The sequence below is a fragment of the Cupressus sempervirens genome, chromosome 11, assembly GCF_028749045.1.
Source record: "Cupressus sempervirens isolate cs-2001-9-10 chromosome 11, ASM2874904v1, whole genome shotgun sequence".
Taxonomy (NCBI): Eukaryota; Viridiplantae; Streptophyta; class Pinopsida; order Cupressales; family Cupressaceae; genus Cupressus; species Cupressus sempervirens.
The window spans coordinates 167,639,066-167,657,774 of NC_143128.1; positions in this window are offsets into that span (position 1 = coordinate 167,639,066).

The window sequence follows — 18,709 nt, forward strand, 5'->3', positions numbered from 1 at the left end:
ATGCAAATTAAGATTCTTTAACCCTCTCCAAAATAGCATATGGGATATTTTCCAAGCATGGACAATCATCCATAATTGTACCTTATTTGTATGGTTATGGAAGTGCTCCCTGGTATTAGTCATTTGGTCTATTTGGTTGGAAAGAAATAAGCAGATATTCAAAAAAGATTCTATTATTGATAAGGTGCTTGAAGGTATCAAAAATTTAATTACAGAAGTAAAAAAATGCAAGTGGTAGATGTAAGTTCAATCCTATAATTACTCATTGGGATGCTAATATTCTACATGAATGGAAAACACTTTTTATTCCTATGGATGGGGATTAACTAGTAAATTGCAACCTAAAGTAGATTGTTCTAATGTACACTAGTATCCTCCAAATTCAATGTATGTGAAGATCAATTTTGATGGTGCCCCTAGAGGAAATCTAGGTAAGTTAGGACTAGGAGCATCTATTCATGACTATAACAAGAAAATGTTAACATTTACATCTGCGCCATTATCGGAAAGTACCAATAATCTTGCAGAAGCTTAAGCCTTGTTTTTTGGTCTAATTTTTGCAAAAGAAGGTGAATCACAAGTAGTCATTAATGCTTGCATTAAAAGGAAGACATTCTCCCAAAAACTTAAGTGCATTCTCTTTTAGATATGGAATTTTTCAGATCAGTATCAAGATTTATGTATTTTTGCATACTCTATGAGTGGGAAATCAAGTTATTGATTTCCTTTCAAATCTAGGTTGTGATGGCATCATGATCTCCATTTTTCAGTCATCTTCATTTCTTGTTCAATACAAAGAGTTGTAATTATTGATTATCTCAAATATTGTTAAATGTTGATCTTGATTATGTTTTATTGGGCTCATGTGTCATGATGAATTTGACTTTCTCATAATCAATATTTTCAGACATAGTCATCAAATTCTTGTCATACAGTCACCATAATTGTACCTTGTGTGCCTTGGATGGATGCATGGTTTACTTCATCAAGCTTGTGGTCATTTTGTCATCTGATGTTACTTCATGTCATTGGGATATCTATCCTTCATACCCATTGAACATGTTGGTTTCTGATGAAATTTAATCCACACAAGAGTTGCAATTGTCCTTGTTCACACACCTTATTTGTTTCTATCAAAATGTTACTCTCAACATTCTTTCATTGCTGGTGATTTGGAATTATTCTTTAACATGGAGGGCTATATCAAAATGTGAATCTTGTTCTTAGTTTCATAGATCAATTCTACCTAAAAACTATCAAATTTGGCTCCAAGAAAATGTGGATGAAAGTGTTTTCCCTTTGCTCATTGTCAATTATGATATAGATGTTATGTTCTCTATTCATTCACCTTCTATACGGCAGACGATCAAACACATTATTGAGGATGATGATAGATTTTGGTTTTGGAGGAAGTATAGGATCCAAATTGTAATCAGGAAACTTATATCTCATTGATATGGTATTTTGTATATATCAATGTCTCTAATCTTTTGTATTCAGTAAGGATTCTAAGTTTTCTTTTTTATTCTTTCCTGGTTGAGCTTTTGAATTGGTTTATATATATATATATATATATATATATATATATATATATATATATATATTCAATGGCTTACCCACTTTTGCTAAAATAAAAAGAATGTATTGTATCATATCCAAAGATGTATGTAACAAGTTATAAGAAGCAAAAGTGCGAAGTAAAAAGGCTACAATAGTATAAGGAGCAACAAAGATTTATCTATAATAGCAAGGTGATTATTACACTCAAAAGAATCTCTTTTAGGAAATCAAGTTGTAGATCAGAGATTAGCCACTAGTTCATCCTAACAAGTGGAATAGTTAAATCCATTCACAAGGTAGACTTAACATTCTTTTGTAAATCTCTTTATCAAGTGCATACTTCATTGTATGTTTGTAAATCCTTTTACAAGGTGGACCTAGTAGTCCGTATTGCTCCTAATAGGGTAGATCATCAGAAGTGATCATTGTAAGCCTTAGCAGGCCAACTTTATACTACAATATTAAAACTTGTGGGTATCATCCCCACCCTAGTTTTACTTTCTATTTGGAAGGTTTCTGGGTCACCATATTGTGTTTCAAAGTGTTATGAATGTTTTAATTCTTTTAGTTTTTCATGCATACAATTAGATTAGAATACTCATGAAGGATTAATAGGTAAATAAAGATTAAATTTTATAGGTTACTAATTCACCCCTCCCCTCTTATTAAATTAGCCTATCATATATTTCCAACAATTGGTATCAGAGCATTATGGTTCTCAGAGAAAAATTTTAATAGCTTGAGAAAAGATTAGAGGCAATGGAGATATTCAAACTTGATAAGGCTATTGACAATGAAAAGCTAGATTTGGAATTGGCTATTGGGAAACTTGAGAAGGAAAAGGAGAAATTATCTCAATCCTTGAAAAGAAGAAAAGATCTTGCATTGAAAATGAATGACCAACTCTACATTGAAGAAAGAATTGAAGACATCCATTCATAAAGCAATTCAAATGAAGCTCATGAGGCAATCAAAGAGCTATTAGAAAATAATGGCACACTTTAGGAAGAAGTAAGAAAGATGAAAAGAGAGCAAGAAATTTAGTCAATAAGATTGTGTGAAGTCATGGAAAAGAAAAACAAGGCAAAAGAACAGTTAGAAGGAAAGAATAATGAAATTTAGCATCTATCCCTTCAACAGGAAAACTTCATTGATCAACTTACTAATGCAAATGAAGAAATAATGATTCTAATATCTGAGAATGAAATATTGTAGGATGGTCTAAACACTAAAAGGAAAACCAATGAAAGAATGATGAAATCTCAAATAGACATGGATCAACTAAATGAGAAAATCCAATACAAACAAAAGGGCAAAGCAAGAATTGGATACATAGAAGAAGGTGAATCATCTAAGAAAGAAACTTAAAAGAGTCAAAGACCTACTTGTAGTCACTGTCGTAAGATAGTTCATACATCAAACAAATGTTGGAGCAATAGTAAAGCTAAATTCAATGCAAAATGCTATAATTGTAATCAGCATGGTCATAGAGCTAACGAATTCAAAGAGAAACCTAAATTTGAAGGCAAATGCCACAAATGCAAGAAGCATGGGCATAAATCTTCTAAATACAAAACTAAGATATTGAATCCAGTAGAACAGATTGTAAAAACTTTATTTGGTTCAAACTACAAAGCTTGGTGTAGATGTCACTATTGTGGAGAATTTGAACACATTGCAATGAATTGTGTAAAACATCACATGAGGACAAGAGACACTACTAAAAGATGTTTCATCTATACTAAACTTGGTCATCTTGCCAAGAACTATATGAACACTGGAAGAATTGAAGATGAAAAGAAAGCCAAGACTGATAACATCAAAAAGAAAATAAGACAACAATGGATTCTAAAATCTTCTAATGCAAATCCAAGAAATGAAGCAATGTCACTCAAAAATTGGGTGACTCAAGCATTTCTACTCGATCTCCCACAAGGATAACTGGAACTAGGATTCTAAACTAGACATCTTACATCAGTTCCAGTCAGCTAGAAGGAAAGGTCCATATCAATATTCAAGATGCAAAGGGATCATTGAGTATCTGAAGAACTTTCGAACATTAGCAAGCGAGGCAAGGTTGTAAGACCCTGCTAAGCAAGGTCAAAGTTACTAAGATTATTATGTGGAAATTGAGTCATGAATGCTCCTATCAAGCATTTAATCCAAGCCAAGTGGAAAATAGTTTGTCATCAACCAAGTGATCATACCAGGCATTTATGGTGATTAAAAGGAAATAATTTTTAAAAGGGCAAAATCAAATTCATTTGTCACAATAAATTTTCAAGAGTGATTTTTGTGCATCCAAGTGATCTATGTGAATTGTTGCTAAGATTTTCTATATTTTCTCAAATTCTGCCAAGCAATGGCATCCTCAAGAAACAAGACAAAGAAAGGATCCAAAATGTTTGTTTGAGGTGTTGAATGGAAGGCACCATATTTCAAATTGAGTCCAGCTATTGTAGATACCCTAGATCCCACTGGAGCACAATCTCAAATTCCATCCAAGGTACTTCTAATAAATGATATTTGCTCACATTTTTTATGTTTGATTCAAGATATAGGAACCCTAGAAATGGATGAAACTTTGGAGAAGTTGTGTGTGAATGGTGTGTTAAAATCGAAACATCAAAACCCTAAAGCGAAGGGTTTGACCCACATTCCTCACATGCCCTAAGATTTTTAGATTAAGTGGATAAGATTTTATTCTTAGCCATGTGCACAATGGGAAGTTATGGTTGGAACAACCTATTTTGATCATGAAGAAAATGATTCATCAAACCATTGGGCTTCCAATTCTAACAAAGGCAAAAACTAGCAAAACCCTAAGTCAGGTGGAACTGGAGAAGAAAATCCTTGTTGAATGGGATGGAAGGGGTATGAAGACTAGTTGTGTTACTGATAAGGAGCTAAAATTTGGAATACATGTTATTTCACACAAGATATATAGCTTTAGTTATCTAAATAGTATATCATGTGAAGATGTGGATCTCGCTTTCAAAGTGGTCAAGAACAACATGTCATTGACCTTGCCAAGTTGATGTTGAACCAGTTCAACAAAAATATGAAAAACATAAGAACTTAAAGAATAACCCTTGTAATTTTGGTTCACTCTTAACCTATTTAATTTTCTTTGCACAAAATTTTTTCCCATCAAAAGGTATAGATGTATGGAGAAAAGATGTAACTATTCTTTATCAAATCAATGAGTATATAGCAAAAATGGGAGAAAATTATGTCAATATCATGGACAATTACTTTTATGCATTTAAAGATAAGATGAATAACAGATTTAGAATCCCAAAAAAACTTGTTGAAGATTACAAAGATGATATTTTTTTTATGGTTGATTGTGATAAAGTGTATATTCAAGCAGTTAGACCAAGAATTGTATGGGTCAAGCCTCTAGGTTATGGGGTTAATATTGATGAAACCAAGGACATCATTGAAGAATTGTTAAATGAACCTATTGATCCAAAGGCTACATATTTTGGGACATATGATGAAGCTAAAGCAAGAGTAGAACTGAAGATAAAACTCCCTCAAGCTGTTAACAAAGGGAAGAAAAGAATAGCAAGATTGAAACAAACTAGTTCCACTCTCCTGTTGACAGAAGGTAAAGGAGATGACATAGAAGAAGATGATGTAGAAGATGAAGAAAAATTAGAAGAAGAAGAGTTAGTAAAGAATAAAAGTAAGGTTATTATAACCAAACCTATGAAGCCATCTACTATAGTGTTTACAAGAAGAGCATCTAAGAAGAAGAAAAATTGGGTGAAGAAGGAGGAGATGTAATTTTTAAATGATCGTCGCCCACATTCAAAGAAAATTTGAAAGAAATTAATTTGAGCATGGAAAATTTTTAATCATTAAGGTATGAGATAAGAACTACAGAGGAGAAGAAGCAAGTTGAAGACATGGTTATGTCTAAGATGAGTAAATGGAAATATTCTCCTGACCACCTTGTACAATAGATTCCCAATAAATTAATAGAGAAAATCAAGCCAAGATGGGAACATGCAAAGAAAATTACAAAAGACATATATGAGCAGACCCTGAGGCAACTCATGCCAAGCTTGAGTGACAAAGAAGTTAGAGAATCCATCAAGTAGAATGAAGAGAAACTTACTTTGAAGTTTAACACTTGCTTGATATTGATCAATGACATTGAATATGTAGTGAAGAATGCTACTAACACATGGAAGAATATCTAAAATCTTCATAAGAAAAGTGATTTTTTGGTTCATGTCAATGACAAACATGATGAGGAATAGGAATAGGAATAGGAAGCTACTAAGGAGAATCTCCCTGAGATTTAGAGCATTAAGGAGACTAACCCTGAGAAGATTGTAGCAGTAATTATAGCCTCACTTCCTCAGTCTCTGAGAAAAGCTTCAAAGCCATATAGCTCAGGAAAAGCTACTGCCAATTTGGTTGTGTCAAATATTGTAAATCCAAGAACTCAACCAATTTTTGCACCTGTTCAGCTTAGTACTTCATTGACTGAAGTGACCAGCACTTCTTCTACTGAGCAATTAGTGATTCCTCCTTCATCAGTTGTGGTTACTCAGAATCAAGGTACTTCCTCATTAAGTGAAATATCTACTTTTACTACCAGTCCTTATATTTCTACTATTATTTCTATTTCAAGCATGCAAATAATAAGTATTAAGACAGTTGAGACCAAGCCTCAACCAAGTACAAAAGTGTCTAGCAAAGGCAAAGATAAGGAAGAATACATTGATCTTGATGAGGATATAGTTATCTCGGAGTGGGATATCTCCAATATATATCCTAATCAAATGCATATAGTAGGAGAGCTACTACAAAAGAAAGCTAAGCAGCAAAGGCTTAGAGAAGAAAGGAACAAAGAATTTCAACTGCTTGAAGATGTAAAGAACATTCTTGCAAAGGCACTCAGCACTAAGCATAACACTTCTCAACCTATTTTGGCTCAGTTAGAAGAAGTGGTCTATAAATTTAATGAAGATTTAAATGGACAATAAAAATTTTTGCAGAGAGCAAAGAAGAAATTTGAAAATAAAGTATTGGAGCTAATTGCGCAGAAGATTGCAATATACCAAGTAGACTTGTGTACTATTCTAGGCTCACTAGAAACCTCTTGCAACAATGTGACTTCTCTATTCGGTAATACATCCATTTTCACTCAGTAAATCAAAGAAAAACTATCCAAGATTGATGAAGATCTAAATTCAAGTGCACACCAGTTGTCACTTGACCTAAGCTATAAGTCTACTCACTATACAAAGATCAGATTTCTAACTGATATGCAGGTAGAGTTGCTAAGAGAAGAAGCCAGGATAAGAACTACACTTGTAGATATACAAGGTATGATTCTCCCTAACATGGATGCATTGAAGAAACATATTGCACATGCTAAAACTCTCATCCATGATAACTCCATTGTTGATCACATAATAGAATTACCAGTAGAAGTTCAGATTGTATTACACACAAGCAAGCTGTTGCACGAATATTAGGACAAGACAATGGCACTAATTCTAAAGGTACATTCTAATTTCTTATCACATTTTGGTATTACCATGTTAAATACACCTTTGGCATTTATGTCAAAAGGGGGAGAAGATATAATATAAGATGTAATATACAAAGGGGGAGAAGATGTGATATAAAGGGGAAGAAGATAAGAAATGAGAAGATGTATATAATGTAAAGTATATTGAATATACATGTATGGGGATATATGTATGGGGATATATGTATGGGGGAGCATCATCATATTATATACATGTACAGATATTCAGATAATCATCTCTTACAAAAGCAATTTTGAAAAATCTCAAAAACAAAGTCTGTTACCAAGTTGAAGACTAAAGATTGTTTGAAACTTTTTGAGAATTTAGTTTTGATTGATAAGTATTTTTGTCAATAATGCCAAAGGGGGAGATTGTTGATATTTTAGTCAAGTTTTTTTATTAGTGACACACACTTATTCAGATGGTTAGTTTCTACCAAGCTTATTGTATAGATAACAATGTTAACCAAGTAATTCAGGCTCTACCAAGTATCGAGAATAGTATTTAATTTGTGTCAAGCAGTTTCTAGCAGGTTGTTGATTATCAATGTAAATCGAGCTTCATAAGGTTTACCAAGATTCTCAGTGCACATTGAGTTCTTCAGTGGTGACCAAGTTCATAGTCTTAGTGATGTGAATCTAGTGTTGACTGAGCTATGTGATGTCAACCAAGTGATTTAGTTTATACCAAGCTCATAGTGATAGCATTGACCGAGTTATGTAGTGTGAATCAAGTGATTTAGTTTATATGTCAAGTTTCATAGTATTCACCAAGTCACCAGTACAGACCAAGTTTACACTACTTGGAAGTGATTAGTATGGACTAAGCTTCTATGTCCATTGAGTACATGATGATTTTGAGTATTGACCATAGATATCGAGTATCAAAACCTAAGTTCCTATAGTTGGGATAACTTTTTGTATTTTGGTGAAACTTGTATTGTAACTAACTTTGATGAATTGTAAATTGAATTGGTATAAATGTAATGCATTGTATCATATCCAAAGATGTATGTAACAAGTACTAAGAAGCAGAAGTGCAAAGTAAAAAGGCTATAATGCTATAAGGAATAACAAATATTTATCCATCACAGCAAGGTGATTATAACACTCAAAGGAATCTCTTCTAGTAAATCAAGTTGTAGATCAGAGATCAGCCAATGGTTCATCCTAATAGGTGGAACAATTAAATCCTTTCACAAGGTAGACTTAACAGTAGTAGCAAAGATTTATCTATAATAGCAAGGTGATTATAACACTCAAAGGAATCTCTTCTAGTAAATCAAGTTGCAGATCAGAGATTAGCCACTAGTTCATCCTAATAGGTGAAACAGTTAAATCCTTTCACAAGGTAGACTTAACAGTATTTTTTAAATCTCTTTACTAAGTGCATACTTCATTGTATGTTTGTAAATCCTTTTACAAGGTGGACCTAGCAGTCCTTATTGCTCCTAATAGGGTAGATAATCAGAAGTGATCATTTTAAGCCTTAACAGGCCAACTTTATATTGCAATACTAAATCTTGTGGGTATCATCCCCACCCCTATTTTACTTTCTATTTGGAAGGTTTCTTGGTCACCATATTGTGTGTCAAAGTGTTATGAATGTTTTAATACTTTTAGTTTTTCATGCATACAATTAGATCAAAATACTCATGTAGGATTAATTGGTAAATAAAGATTAAATTTTATAGGTTATTGATTTACCCCTCCCCTCTTAGTAACTTAGCCTATCATATATTTCCAATAGAGATAGACAATGTTGATCTTGATGATGAGAAAGAAGAGAAAGAAGCCATTGGAGGAAGTCTTCAGGAAATATAGAGTATTGAGGAAACAGATGCAAAAAATATTACAATAGAAGTCATGACTTCCTTTCCAAGCTTAGACAAGGCTTCTACTAAGCTAGTTGAGGTCAAAATGGAAACACCAAGCCACAACCAATCTTTGAAATTATTTTTTCAAATATTTCAGTGACTGAAGTGCCTAGCACTTCATCTACTAAGTAGAAAATCTTCCCAGCATCAAGCTTGATCGAGAAACAACAAGGTATTCTTGTTGTTAATGTTATTTCTAGTGTTGCTGCAATTCTTACTTTTTCAACTATTTTTTCCACCATGGCCAATGCAATGATAGTTGAGAATCAAAATCAACCAAGTGCTGAAGTTCTGAATAAGGGAAAAGAAATTGTTCATTCTGTTATTTCCTCAGAAAAGGGTAAAGAGGAGGATATTGATCTAGAGGAAGAAATTATACTAACAGATTGGGATCTCTTCAATCTAACACCTGATCAAATGGATACCCTTGGAGAACTCTAGAAAAAGAGTGCTAAGCAATAGAAGCTTAGAGAAGAGAGAAAGAAGAATAATTAGGTCCTTGAGGACATAAAGAGCATATCTATTGATGCTCTAAGCATTGAAGTAGATGAAAATCAGCCCATTATGGATCAAATTGTGGAGATTTTCACAAATACAATGAGGAGCTGAATGGACAAGAGAAATTGTTGTAGAGAGGTGAGAGAAAATTTGAAAATAAATTTTTGGAGCAAGTAGCACAATAAATTGCTACTGATCAAGTAGAGTTGTCTACTATTCTTACTACATTGGAAACATCTATCAAAAATGTTGTTTCATTGTTTTTCAAATTAAGTGACTCGTCTATCTTTACAAGGGAAATCAAGGATAAATTATCCAAGATAGATGAGGATATTAAGACAAGTGCACATTAGCTATCACTTGATCCAAGTTGTAGTTCTGCACACTTTACAAAGATCAAATATTTGATAGATCTACAGGTAGAGTTTTTAGGGAAGAAGCCAAAATTAGGGCCACACTTGCATAGATTTAGGGCATTATTCTTCCAAACATGGATGCACATTGCACATGCAAAGACACTCATCCATGACAACAACTTCTTCGTAGATGACCACATGATGGAATTGTTAGTAGAGGTACAGATAGCCTTGCATGCAAGGTATTGCAAGAGAATTGGGACAATACTATGTCAATCATTTTGAAGGTACACACTAATTTCTTGTCACATTTTTGTATTAACTTATATATATTATACATCTTTGGCATTTATGTCAAAAAGGGGGAGAAGAATATTATTTGTATAGGGTGTGGGAGAAGATATGTTTATAGGGAGAGAAGAAGATTATGTGTATAGAAAAGATTATCATACTCTAGATACATGTATGGAGGAGAGATATATGTGTAGACACCTAAAAATCCTTTAAAAAATAAAGTATTTTTATTTTTTGAAAAAATCTCTGATGACATCATCATTTATTAATTAATTATTTAATTAATTAATTAATTAATTTTTATGCCATTAAATCCCTTTATCTTAATTAAAAATATTTAATTAAGGAATCCCTCCCAAAAATGTTTAAATCTTATTTAAACATTATTTCCTTATTTATTAATTATTTAATTAATAAATTGACCAAAAATCCTAAAATAAATTAAAAAAATTATTTTTTGCCCAAAACTTGGCCAATTTCCTTATGACCAATAACCTCTTCCAAAATCTTCTAATCCTTCTTTAATTTCGATTAAAGGCTAATCCCATCATTTCCTACCCCTAATCCCAACTCAAAATATTTAATTAAGATTAAATATTAATCCTCATGTTTATTAAAAAAGTTTTAATAAATATCTCCTCAACCCAAACCCTTGAAATAAATAAAACTTTATTTATTTCCTAAAAATCTAATTTATCCTCATCCTAAGAAGTTCTAGACTCTTCTAGAAAGTCTTCATCCTCATCCTAGGAAATTCTAGACTATTCTAGAAAGTCTTTATCCTCATCCAAAGTCTAGACTCTTCTAGAAGATGTCTTTAAACCTAATCCTAATCCCCTCCTAACCTTGTCACATTCCCTAAAAATGGGTTAAGACTTACTAACCCAAGCCAAAGTTAACAAATATCTCCTCCTTCACCCACCCTCATTAAATGCCATCCACTTGCCTATCCCTAAGCTAATCTTAAACCATCTTAATCCATCCTCTAATCATTTGCACAAGCCTAAGCAAGCTTAAAACCCTCCTAATCAAGTCCAAGTCGAAATTGCTCTCATCACCCTCAAAATATCTCAACCATAAAACTTTATGAAGTCCACTAGGTCATAAATGACTCTTACAAGCCCTTTTATTGCTCTTACAAGTCATTATGAGGGTCTTTATGAAGATTTTATCCCTTGAGTCTCCTTTGTTGACTCATCCTTCCCCTTTCCTCCATCCTCTCACCATGTGACATGTGTCACTCCTTGATTGGCTATAAGGAAGCACAATCAATGTGCTCTCTTCTCATGCAATCTGAGCCCTCCATGAGCTTTTTCCCATCCTTGCATCTTAGCCCTCAATCCCTCAAGCCTCTTGCCTATAAATTGGATCATTCCCCTTTGCAAAATAACATAATCCATGAAGTAAAGTTATAATGCTATTTTGAGAGCCAAATCCATACTAAAGCCATCTATCCACACCAAAAATCCATAATCATCCATTAAAGCCTTTGGAAGTATATTGAGCATACATCCTATCCATTTAGATAAAGCCACTCAACAAGAGAGCTTCTCATTGAGAGAGCCCATTAATGGCTCATATTTTCAATTGAGAGCTCATCTTAGTCTATCTTGAAGTTTATGAATTTTTTTTAGTTTGTAGAAGCTTTATTTAAATTTGGTTTCTATTAGCATACTAACATTGCTCATATACATTTTGGCACGCCCGGTGGGACCCCGCATGGGTCATCTTCATTAGCTTTTTTAGCCAAGTTTTGTATGTCATTTGCTGATTTTGGCTAATTTTTCTTGTTTTTGTGATTGCTAGGATTGTATAAATTGGTTTTGTAGGTCCACATGAGCATGAAGAAGACAAAGGAACTCATATTATATCTCATAGTGTTTGCAGATTTTTCAAGCTAATAGGTGGACAAAGAACTTGGAATTCTTCTTCCTCTTCTTGTCTATATTCTTCTTATTCCATCTACTTCTTCTTCTTCTTCTTGTGGGAGATCTTGTCCATTCTTTTTAAGGAAGCAAAATCATACACACTTCTTTTTAGTGCTTAAAATGAACCCCCAAATCATACTTAAATCCATTGAAAAATTAAAAAATTTGCAAAAAAGAAAAAATCTTTTAACAAGTGAAACTAAACCAATCTAATCATTTGCATCCTTGCAACATCAAGGTTTTAGATGCATTCATGCAAAATTAGGAACACTTCATTTTTGGGAATTTAAAAAGAACTTCAAGTTTCCATTTCAAAAGGTTCAAAATCAACACAAAGTGCACACTAAAGTTCTTTTAAAAAATCTCATGAAAACTAAGAGTCCTAAATGGTTGCCAAAAATTGTCTTAAAAGCTTTGTTATTTGTTCCAAACAAATGTCTTATTGCAAAATCTTGAATGTTTCTTAGGTTTTTCATGCATCAAAACAATCTAAGAATATCATTTTTGGGCTTAAAATATGCAAACTAGAACACAAAATCTTGAATGAAAACCAAAATCCAAAGAGTCATTTTCACTTTTGAGTCCAAAACAATCTTGAATGATCTAAGGTTAAAACAAAGCACTTCAAAGTTCTTAAAACAACACACAAAATCTCAATCTTGAATGCTCAAAAGAAAACACTTGAATGTTTAACCACTTGTCTTTGAATGTATGTTGCTAAAATCACTCTTGAATGCCATGGATTAAAATCAAATTTTCCTTGAATGCATGATTAAAACAAAAAATCCAATCTTGAATTCTAAGGATCAATTAACCATTGCAATATCAAACACTTCATTTGGAGCTTCTAAAAATTGAACAAAAAAAATCTCTTTTCCACATGCAATCTAGGTAAAGTTTGATTTTTGGACATTTAAGAAACCTTGTTAAGTTAAAATACAAATTTGCAAAAATCAATTTGAGTAGTTCCTTGGACTCACCTCTTTTCTAATCACCCATCAAATATTAATCATTGGTTGCAATCTCAACGCCATTTATGGGGATGGGTCTACTTGAAAAAGGTGTTAAATGTTCCACAATCTAACTCACTCACATGGTCTTTGAATGTTTGCTTTAACTTTATCAAAAAATTTAAATGATCAAAACTCTAGATTAAATTGATCACACTTCAATTTTGGGCACTAAAATTGAACAACAACTGACGTGGAGAGCCTCTGGGCGCGCGCTTGAAATCGAATCTCACACACTTTTGTTTTGGCCTTAAAACAAACTCACACTCAATCTTGAATGCCTTAAAGAAAATTAATCGATACTTGACGTGGATGGCCTCTGGGCGCGTGAATTTTCTTTTTTTGACCCTAACTCTTCTTATTGTTTGTATTCTTTGATCGATTTACTTTTGTTGGCGCTTCAAGTTGGAATTGAACATTGTCTCTTAAACATGAGTGCTTGCAAAGTCTAGATTAGCACACATAAGAGTCAGTTGGTAAAAGAACAAGCTTTTTTTTAGCCCAAGGTCATCCAAGTCTTCTCTCCCCTTGTCATCTTTTGAGGCCATCTTGGGTGCATAAGATTAGGATCCAAAACCTTGTTTCTTTTTAGGAGGCCTGCTTGAGGATTTCATCACCCCTTGGACAACCTCAACTCCAGCGTTCTGGCGGAGTATAAGAATCGGGAGGTGAATCGAAAGACACCTCTCTCGGGATCAAGATTTTGTCACTCGGGCTAAGCCTCAAGGAACTTTATACCCTTGAGAAGTGAAAGAGGAGAAGTGGGTTACCACTCCTCTCAGCTGTGTGACATCTTTTTGGTCTCATCTATGGATTTGGGCCTCACGTACCTTGGGTATATTGAGGACTCCTTAGCTAAACCAACTGTCAGCCTTGTAGAAAACCATCTAGGATGTTAATGTGTTTGAGGTGACTGATCGAAACATTTTTAGAACATACACACTCCTTGGCGCAAGTATCACTTTCTGAGAATCAAAAACTTCTATCTGGTTGTTTCTATCTATTGCTTGATCTTTTATTTGTTGAATGAATGTTTGCCAAACTTGGTCAATCCTAGCTTAGGGCATACTTAGTGTAGTCACTGCCTATTCTAGAAGTTGAATGAGTTGAAGCAAAACAACCAAGATCTCTCAAAGCCAATCAGATTCAGGAATTGATGTCAGAGCAACCCAAGCCCAAACAAAAGTTCCACAAAGTTAAACTCAAACCATCTCTAGCATACCAAGAACTTTCAGCCAAGAGAAAAGAAATAACACCAAGCCCACGAATTGCCAAACTCCACAAAGTAGAGGACAAAGCTACCGACGAAGCACTTCAAGAGACCTGGTTAGAGCGCAACATCAAATTTAGCCAACATCCAAGAGTTAATCCTGCTTATGCCTTACCAACTAGGCATGATTTCTATGATTAGACACCCTTGTTTCTCCACATCTTCTTGGATAAGATTCACTTTAGAGTCATCTTTGTAGAAAATCCAGCCATCTTAGGTTATCCCCTTAAGCATTATTAGCTCATCCATCTTATTTAGAATCAAACCATCTAGCCAGCAATCAAAACCCCACATCCAAGCCTTCAAAATTGTTGTCACTTTTGCCAAAAGTTTGACACTCCTAAAATCTTCCAAATCCATCAATCTCACCAAGGTTATCCCTTTGACAGAGCTTTGTCTAGGGTAATCTAGCTTTGTCACTTGTTATCCCTCATCACTTTGAGCTAAAGGTTGGGATCCACAAGTGGTCAATCTCGTGTTCTTCCTAAAGGATCATCAGTCTATCCTTAAGTTGACACAATCACCACCAAGCTTGCACATAAGAAAGCAGACCTTTCGTGCTTTGGCAACATATCTTTGAAGTTAGAATCTCCAACCCAATCCTCCTTAGGTTTTTTCATATAGCTTTGCCTTAACCTAGGAAATCATTTTCATAGAGAAGCCTTCCCCCTTTTGCATTCATCAGCATTATTGCATCTCATCCCTAGGAGCATTTTTCAGGCCACCCGTCACTCGCTTAGCCAAGAAGAAAGAAACAATGGAGCCCTATCATTTGGATCGAACAGCCTCACCCCCCTTGAGCACTTAGCCATCCTTCAGCCCAGAGAAAGCTATGCCATCATGTACTGACATTGAAGCTTTCATGAACCAACCAGGAAATGCAGTATTGGTAAATGCCATTATAGACAAGAACAAAGAGACAATCATGGCTAATTTTCGAAGGGAAAATGTAGGAACCTTTGACTTTGGAAGACCCCCTCCATTATCAGATCCATCTCACCCATTGTTTGGGCAGCTACCACCACCCATAGGCTCTTATGATCCAAATTATCCTCAATATATGCCAAAAGAAGAGCCTCCAGCCAATCCATATGATCCAATAGACCCAAACATACCATCATCCACCCAAGTTGAAATCTCCATGCTGCAAGCCAACCCAGCCACCACCACTCCATCCTTGGTTCATACCTCTCCGCTCCAAACCCCCTTTACCCAAAACAGCTCACCGTTCACCCCCTTCACTATTGCTGCTGCTGCTCCCCAACCCAGCCTTCCAAATCCACCCATCTCCCAAATCAGTGCTAGCATCTTTGGCCAACCTCAGCAATATACAACAGGGATGCCACCCATGGGGCCAAGTAATCAACCTTTCATCACCCCCAACTTGTTCACTGCAGCCCAAAGCACAATCCCATCATTTCCATTAGGTCTTGGGAGATCAATACCATTAGCCACAAATCTACAAGCTACTACCCTCACTCCACAAAGCTATCAAGGGGGCACAACCCACATATATTGGTCAAACCCCACAAGCCCCCTGATCCTTTCCCCAAGCCTCTCAACCATCTTATACCTTACCTCCACAAAGCAATCCATTTATCCCACAGCTAGCTTATGTTCCTCAATCCCAACCTCAAATCCCATATCAATAGCAAGCCTCGCAGCACATGCAGCAATATGCGCCACCTCCCCCTCAGCAACCTGTCATCCACCATGCAGCTTCCCAAAAAATGTACAATCCCTATCAACAAATCCCTCATAGCCATCCATATTCAGTGGCCCCATCCAGCACATACCTACCTCAAGGCACTCCTACATTGGGGGCACCCCAGCCATCACCTATCAATTCAGAATGGGAGCAAATGAAGATAGCTCTGAAAGCCATCCAAGAAGGGAATGATCCGAAGACATTCAAGTTTGAGAATGTGTGTCCTTACCCATTTGATAGAGCCATTACCATGACACCATTTCCCAAACACTTTGAGGTACCCAAATTTGACAAATTCAGAGGAAAATGAGACCCTGTCACACATATCAAAGAATTTTACATGCACTGCCAGGACGTAGCATACAATGATGTCTTCCTCTTGTGCCTTTTTCCCAAAAGCTTGGCTGGACCAGCTCTTGAATGGTTTTATAGAATCCCCTATGGCACAATTAAAAAATTTGTTGAATTATCTGAGGCATTTGTAGCCCAATATGCCCATCTTGTTGAAACAAAGCTATCAATAGTTGATCTTGTCCACACCAAGCAAAGAGGTGGAGAAAGCCTTGCCGAATACCTGCAAAGATGGCAAACCCTTACCACCCGCATATCCTGTACCTTGCCAGAACGCCATGTGGTGAAAATGTTTATTGATAATGCCCATCCTAGCTTGGCTTACCACATGACCATGAACTATTTGCAGACCTACAAAGATATCAAAGAGAAAGGAATGATCCTTGAGCAAGGACTCATTAAAGATGGTGTGGTCAAGATTTACAAGGAAGCCAACCAAAATCAATCACATTCCAATGACAAATCTAGGTATTGGAACAAAAACAAGTACGTTGCAACAGATGGTGTCACTGACACAAAACATGTGAATATTGTTGGTCCTTCCCAAAGTCATCCCAACCCACCATATCAACCAAACAATCAACAAGCTATCAATTACCAATAGCATAATCACCAAAGCTATCAAAACCACAATCCAAGACCCAACTTTCAAGGGTCTAGCAATCAAGCTAATGCCATCAATGTAGCTGCAAGACAAAAGCCTAGATTCTAACCTACACCTAGAAACTATACACCCCTTGGTGAGCCATTGGATGTCATTTTTGAGAAATTAGTCAAGGAAAACCTCATCAAATTTCCTCCTACCCAGCAAATTGACCCAAGCCAATCCAAAGCTGCATGGTACAAAGATAATGAGTACTGCAAATTTCATAGGGTAAAAGGTCACACTACCCTCAGATGCATGAAATTCAAAGACTATGTGCAGGACCTCATTGATCGGAAGGAAATCACTGTTGGTGCCCAAACCTCTCCCAATGCAGGCTTACAAATCTATCAAAATGCTTTTCCTCCACACCACAACCAAAATCCTGGAAAAACACCTATCCAAACCAACAACAACAACACCAACAATCGTCAGCCAAACCAACAGCATGGGAAGAACAATGACCACACTTCATCCTATATAGACTATGGTAGCCTTATAGGTTGTATATCCGAGAAAGAGCCTTCCGTCAATGTTATCAATATCCAAGGACCAAACAATGAGTGTGCAGTCACCACTCGAAGAGCACAATTTAACATCGTAGGCCCACCTATTACACCAACACCATCAGCTCCATCAAAAAGCCAGTACAATATCTCGGAACACCTTGGGAACATGCCAGCCCAAATCTCCATTTTAGACCTTCTTCGCACTAGTCCTGTATACAAGAACATCCTTGGCAGTGCTCTCATAGAATCTCGTGTCCCTTCTGATATCAATGCTACTGATTTTTGTAATCTTGTTGGACACCTCTCATCCTCATGTGCCCTATCGTTCAAACCCACCGACATACCCGTGGTCGAGCTAGATCACACCCTTCCGCTTCGCATAGCCATCATGGTATCCAACTTTGCTATGAAAAGAGTAATGATAGATAATGGATCAGCCTTGAATATTTGCACCCTAAAATTCATAAAACAAGCTAGGTATACTGAGGCAGATATCATCAGTGAGGTTATCACCATCAAAGCTTATGACAACTTGGAAAGAACCACAGAAGGAACTATTTTGCTGCCAATCAAGGTTAGGCCAGTCATCCAAGAGAAACTCTACCATGTTATTGATCTAAACCTACCATTTAACATCCTCCTTGGTCGCCCATGGATTCATGCCATGAAAGTCGTTCCATCCACTTACCATCAGTGTGTCAAATTTTTGCATCAAGGCACTGAGGTAACCATCCATGCCGATCCAGAACTCTTTGCTTACTGCAATGCGGTTGAAGCTTCATATACAAACCATTGCCCTGGAATTGATATCGGCACATCCATCGCCAGCTCATCCCACACTTGTAATGACCCAGAAACCATCCTCGCCTCTACCTTGTCTACTGTAAAGATCAATAACAAGGGCTGTGGAGAGTATAGTCTGTCGGATGCATTTCTTGTTGGGGCACTCCCCCTTGATCCACATGCCCATGGATGACCGACATATCACAAAGCTAAGGAGATTCCACCTCCTCGATACAAAAAATTTGGCCCAACAACCTTTGTATCCTCGAAAATCCTTCTTCATGAGGAGCTCACTCCAGATATCAACAATTGGCTACATAAGGATGCACCTCAAAGAAATCAAGAACACCTTGATCACTTCAGCCAAA